The sequence below is a fragment of the Morone saxatilis genome, unplaced genomic scaffold (genome assembly GCF_004916995.1).
Source record: "Morone saxatilis isolate NCDOM2014 unplaced genomic scaffold, NCSU_SB_2.0 Contig2, whole genome shotgun sequence".
Classification (NCBI taxonomy): domain Eukaryota; kingdom Metazoa; phylum Chordata; class Actinopteri; family Moronidae; genus Morone; species Morone saxatilis.
In genome coordinates, this window is record NW_023339762.1 from 3,348,917 (window position 1) to 3,356,070 (window position 7,154).

At 38.3% G+C, this 7,154-nt stretch overlaps 1 protein-coding gene across 1 annotated transcript in view; it reads left to right on the forward strand.

Annotated features, from left to right (window-relative positions):
• Positions 1-7,154, forward strand: part of syt9b (synaptotagmin IXb) — a gene marked incomplete in the record, with an annotated part of 41,400 nt that overhangs the window by 23,937 nt on the left and 10,309 nt on the right.

Sequence of the window (7,154 nt, forward strand, 5' to 3'; positions counted from 1 at the left end):
ATTTACCATCCATTTACCATTTAGTTTTAGCTGTTTTTTTTCTTTCCTTGAAGTTCAATAGTTCAACATTTTGTTCACTTTTTTGCAGAGATTGATACTGTTCTCATGTCTGTGAATTAAGTAGGCTACTGTATGAAGTTGAACCCAGGAGGTGATTAGCTTAGCATCACTGGAGGCCCATGCAAAGAGGTAACCTTTCAAAGTTAAAAATTATATTTATCTTACATCTACATAAATCTTACAGTTTTGTAAATCAGAAAATAAAAGCGCCAGGAAAATGACTCAAGGCTACGCATTTGTAAAAGAGAGGAGGACAATACAAATCAAACTAGTTGACAGGATATATAAAGAATCATGATGATTGATAAATATAATTTTAGCATCTAACTGATGAATAGCTTTAATAGAAACATTGTCTTTTTTCTTTACATTGCCTGAAGTTAGCTTAATTTAGAATCAGGATAGTTACTTACCCCTATGTTAGCTTAAATTAAGGTTACATTATTCTGATCAAATTCAACATGTTTGTCATGTTTGTCTGTCAGTTGGACATGGGTTTTGAAGTTAACATTTGTTTTGTAGTTTGAGACTTTGTTAACCTGATGATTTTGTGTTTTCACACTGACATAGATTACTATGCTAAAAAAACTAAAAGGCTAAATCCAATTTCAGTGTACCAGCACCTCTAACGTGCACTAAGAGAAGAGGTGGCCAATAGGAGGTTGACAACTCAACTCCTAGCCATCATGGACAACATTTCCTACCCCTCACATGACACTGTGTAGCAGAGAACTTTAACAACAGACTCTTACAACTATGTTGCACTATAAGGAGCTCTATAGGAGATCTTCTCTGCCTGCTGCAATGTACAACCCCTCCGTCAGCTGGCTTGTTGGATTAGAAGAGACATATATACCTTTCTTGTTTTGAGAACGACCATGTCACCAGCAAGGTATAAACCAGCGCTGTAAAAGTGCCGCTGCCAAATTGAAAAAAATAGTGGCACCATGTCTAAAACCCGATGTGTCGTATCAAACAATAACTGTTTTCTTTTACTTCCCCAAACAAAGGACAATAAAAGAGATCTGTGGCTTCAGGCAGAGAAGATGAAAATGGTAAACTGTGAGACCCGGACACGTCAATATGTTTATGTCTGTGGCAACATAAATGAGTCAATGATGTCACTGAGTAAATTACCTGCATGCCGATTGTGCCTGTAGATCAATGCAAATCAGAAATCACTCTTAGTGATGTAGTGGTGGAACTGAAGTTTTTACTGTGAAAAAATATGGCCATAGAACACATGCTTTTTACATTGAGTTTGGTTTAACAGTCTGTCCACAATTTAAACTTACACATAAATTTTGCTGACCTATCTTTTAGTAATGAACCTTGTAAACAGCATAACGTAATGTAGGAAATGGAGCTAAATCTGGCCTTTTCTACTTCTCTCAGCTCATAGTAAAAGGTTGCTTAAAGGTTATGTGTGTTAAATTTACGAGGCTCTATTGTCAGAAATGAAATATAATATTCATAGATATGTTTTCATTAGTGTATAATCCCCTGAAAACAGGAATTATATTTTTGTTACCTTAAAATTAGCTAGTAGTTTTTATCTAGAGTCGCGGGTCGCCTTCCATGGAGTCTGCCATGTTCGCCCCCAACAGACAAACCAAGCACTGGCTGTAGATAGTGCCTTTCACATTGTTCACTTGTTTTGCAGACACCATAGTTTCTCCTACAGACTTCAGCCAGTTCTTATTCCCAGATTGCCAAATACAGAAGCGAGCTGTGTTCAGTTAGTAGCAATCCACTTCACTGCTAGATGCCACTTAATGCTACACACTGGTCCTTTAATAAGCTCAAACATCTATCCAGTGGACAGACTACCAAAATGACCAAATGTCTTTAAAGCGATGTCAGAAATCTAAGATTCAAAAGCTGTATCTGTCAGGTTCGTCCCCTTTTCTTCCATTTTTTCTATATATTGACACCAAACATTGATGGAAAACAACTGTCTGTCTGAACTTGGGTTCATAATAGGGTTTGGGCTCATAATAGCTAGAAAGCAAGCAATAATGTTTTCCTATTTTATGGTATTAAATTACTGCTGTCACCAAAAACAGGGTGGGACATGATGCAAGGTTTGTCTGTCTGTCTGACAGACATGAGCGTGGTATGGATCCTCTCATCTAAGTCTTTGAAAAGGAGAAAGTGAATAAGTAACAAATATCAACCTTTACCTTAACATATAAATCGATATAGATAGGCTGTTCAATGTTTCAATGTTTTTCCCATGACCTTTCACCTTTCTCCCGCCATTTAGCACTTAGCGAAAAACTCTGAAACATTTAGCTTTCTGTTTTTATGATACAAAACAATCCAAGAGATTTCCAAGTGAAATACAATAAGGTGGTTTGATCGGGTTTATCATGATGTCAGTGATAATAGTCAACACTTCTCAACAGTGGATTGGGTTGTTCATAGTAACTACACTTCTGAATGAATTTGGTCATTTACCAATGAAACGCTATGTGTAGCATCCGTGAGTTTATATTTGTTTTTTGTTGGTTTTTAACATAACTTTTGCTTTTCTTACCTACAAATGTCAATAAAGAGTGTGCAAAGTAATAGATGCACATTCACAATACAGTGCAACTTGTTTCATATGAGGTAGACTTTTATATTTAGAGTATTTAAACATTACATCTGATGTCTTTAAACTGTACGTGCTACAACTCAGCTACTCACACCATTTTGTGTGTAACTGTCTCAGTATAGAGTAGAGTTATAAACGATCCTGTAGCCTAACCTGATTCTGCCACAGTACATTCATCTAAACAGCTAAAGTTTAGCCTTGGCAGTGATTTATTTACTTCCACCATGTTCAACCAGGCAGATATACTGTACTGTTGATTGGCCATTATGTAACAGGATCTCCAGTGTTAAAGTGAGCTGAACAAAATCGTGTGCCTGCTTTTTGTCTTTATATTGTTCTACTGAGTCAACTCATTTCAGTTCTTTTATTATTCCAACAGCTTTGTAGATTGTAGATCCCTCTAGTACCTCTCACATTTATATTAGTGGGAACTGGTGGAGGTGCCCTCTGCACCAGTTGTAGAAAAAAAAAAGGTAAAGTTCCCCTTGACAGTGGCGCTAATGTGCAAGAAAATGTGATTAAGTGACCGCTAGGGTGCACATCTATTGGAGAAAATGCAATTCAGTGCTGTATTAGCTTCTCTACATGAATTGAAATTAGGTGGCCTCTATATGCCTCTAAATGGTTAAATAGTTAATAGTTCCCGGTGTGTTTTAGGACAGAGGTGTAGTAGTTAGACTAGAGTCACATAATAATATGAACCAGGTTTTGAAACCGTTTCACCATAAAGGCATCATGCTGGTGCCCCACCTAGTATTAAGACCAGGCATAAGAAGAAAAATAGAGACGGAAGATTTCTTTAAATTAATTTAGCATTTTGAGAATAAAGTTGAAATGCCAAGGAATAAAGTCAACTCCTTCGTCTCTTGAACTTGAACTATCTGTGTGACCATTTTCCATGCATCTATCAGTGCGCAGTCGTCTTGGAGGATGATTCGGGCACAATGGATGTGATAAAGTAGTCTGCAATATTTAGTGACTAAAACCATTAATACAACCATTGATGGCAACACCATATGGCTTCAGATTATCCTACCAATCTATGTGCATAGCATAGTGGGACCTTTGTTGCAGTAATGCCTGCGTTTCAGAGCTCCACAACTTTAGGATCAATAAAATTGATCAATCTCTGTATAGCACACAGGTGGGAGCATTGGTGTGACTTCATTCTTGACATTCCTACTTTATTCTCAAAATGTAAAATAAAATACACATTTTCTAAATAAAGCCTGTCTTACAAACTGGTTTGTAAATACCCACAACTTTCAAAACTGAGTTTGAAGCCCCCCCTCGAATAACATGATTAACTTATATGTATAAACTTATAAAGTATAAAAAATGCAAATAAACCTTTACTGTAAACTCTTTATTACTGTAGCCTTTTCATGATGTGTGAAACCAGTTTTATTATTACCTCCTTTGCTTTATAACACAAAGAGAGATTGCTTTCTGGCACAAGGCAAACAAAAGAACATAAGAACATACTTATCCTTTCCTGTAAGGAGGGGACAAGGTGAATAGTCAGGTTTATTGGAAAGCGTCACTGTCACAATGTGTCTAATTTTACTTCAGCTTTATTTAACCAGATAAAACCCATTTGAGATAAAATCTCTTTTTCAACGATGACGTGGCCAAGGGGCCAGCAAAGTATTACATTGAGGACCAATTTCATACATAAAATAATAAAAAACAAATAATAAGAGTTCATTTCCACACATCTACCACAGGGGTTAAATGAGCACAGAAATGAATTAACAAAAATTAATTATGGAATTTAGCAAGAACATTTTGTAATAAAGTGTTAAAAACTTAAAACTATTAAACAACCTGGGACAAAGCGCAAATGCCCCTACAGCCAGTGATTGGTTGTCCATTCTGGGTACTGTAAAAAAAATGGTGGTTCAACATGGCGGACTCTGTAGAAGAGGATTCACTCCCTCTGTAGCTAAAAATTGTAAAGTAACAAAAACACAATGATTCTTATATTCAGGTGATGATACACTAATTAAAACATCCCTACGAGTATTATATTCCATTTCTGCCAATAGAGCCTCCTAAATGTTACGCACTGGACCTTTAAGAAGCCCTGCACAGGCATACACACACACAAACAGAGGGAGCTACAAAAAAGGAGGAGGGGGAAAAGACAGGGGAGAAAGAAATGAGATAGATCGAGTTAGACTGAGCCTGTGATTATTAAAGACACAGCAAAAGAGAGGCTTGTGGATAGAGCCTGGCTGCTCCTGAGGGACAGAAGGTGCTAGTATATATAATTGGAGAAGATGGACTGTCCACACTCTGTCTCTGCTTTATTGGAGCGCTTTAGAGCACCGGTCTAATTTCATTGGCTGAGCACAAGTGACCATAATCCTGACCGCAGGCTTGATTTGAGTGCTCATAAGAGTAGCGAGCGGCACTCTATAGTCTGAAAACTTAAGTGTGCTGATTGAGAGTGTGTGTGTGTGATGGGAGATGGATATCACATTAGCAGTGGAGAGCTGAAGGGTTTGCTGATCCACTGTTTGAGTGAGGGCCTGCCTGTTTGTGTATATGTGTTAGTGAATTCCTGCAAAATGTGTGTGTGTCTTACACCTCGGAGACATCATAAGCTGTACATCATTAACGCCCGAGGCTCAAAGTAACAATGATAATGCAATCGGTGTTTGTGGTGGATTCTGCCTCAGCAAGTCGTGTGACGAATCAACTCATCACACAGTCAGAATGTTACGCATCCTGGACAACGAGTGTGTGTGTGTGTGTGTGTTATTTTGTGTGTGTATGTGTTAGCGAGCATATGTGTGTGTTCACAGGCTTGCAGGCGTGTAGGTAGTGACATCCATGATGAAGCAACTCATTTTGTTCAATTTGATTTTGAGCAAAAGACCCACAGCAGTAGCATCCTAATGTGTGTGTGTGTATCTGTGTGTGTGTGTGTGTGTGTGTGTGTGTGTAGAAATTACTCCAATTATTCTTAATCAGCATCAGAAGGAGGACACATTGATGTCTAAGCGACACAATGATTTTCCAGTATAACCACTACTTCTGATCTTAGGCTTTCTATCTAATTGGTTGCTCCTGACAAAGACTAAGTGCAAAATCACTAACATCCTGTGTATTAATCACAGATTGGACAGAATGCATTAAGACACATCAAATAGTTGTGTTAACCTGCTTTGCAACTGTGTCCGTTGAAACATAAATCAGCTGAATCCTGAGTAGCAAGAGAGCGTTTTTGTTATATTAGAAGTACTGTAATGGGATTCAATTACTTAAATTGTAGATGCTGAAACAGCTGGAACCACATCTGCCAACTGCTATTTTCTTTTTAAATCCCTTGTTGTGATGAAGTATTCAACATTTTGTACACGTTTGCTCTTTTCACTTCCTATTTAAGGTTTTGTAACAGGGAGCTCTGTGTCAGTCCGATGTGTGGGATAAAGTGTAAAACTAGAAATCAGAGTTTCCCCTGTAAACCTTGTGAGTGTTTGTGTCTCATAAGCGCAGCACTCATTCTCACACAGTCACACGTTATTTTCAGACGTGTTAATTGGGAAAAGAGCTTGGCATATGCGTGACTGTGGATAAGTTGTGAAAGCAGGAGGAAAACAGCAGTAGTTAAATGTAATGGCAGATTACACAAGTTAATCCACATATCCAAAACCAGGTTGCAAATCATTTAAATGCTGAGCACATGACATTCCTGTAACACCAAACATGCTGATTACGATGAGTCATGGTGTTGATGCACGCTGCAGATGTGATTGAAAAGGTTTCCATGTTTTTTTGTACATGAGGTGTCATAGTTGTGATCCATATCTGAGGTGCAAAGACTTGTGTAACATTATAATGTGCCTTCTGTTGATTCTACCCATTGGTTTTCTGGGATTTGACTCAACTGTTACTTATTTAACCCTACAGGGATAGTTTGGGTTTTTTGAAGAGGTGTTCTTATCCATAGTCAGTGTATTACCTGCAGTAGACGGAGGTCAGCGGGTCCCTGGTGGACAGGAGTTCCGGCAGGGAAAGCAGAAAAATGCACTGCTGAATACAGGGTTGGCAGAAAAATGTACTTTAGCCACATAAAGAAAATCCCACCTTAAAAAAAAAAAAATCAATAATGCTATGTAAGTGTATGCTATATTAAGAACATTTTACTTTACCTTGCCATCAGACAGCCCTCAGTTTGGTGAAAAAACTGAGACTAAAGAGATTCCATTATGTGTCAGTTATGACTAATGACAAATGAAGTGTGAACCTATCGTGATGTCACCCACTGGTTTGTGGAGACCCGTTTGAAGCCTCGAGTTTGGCATTATCGCTGGCGTTATGTCAGTTTTTCTAAGCCAGCAGCTGTGACGCACTGCAAGTTGAGCTGCGCTCATTGGCTGCAACTCGTCCTTAGCAGGAAGCACTGCCTAGTTTGACAGTTTGATCTGAGTTTTATGCATTGCACTGATGCACTTACTGAGAATAACCTGTCAATCACAAGGTAGCC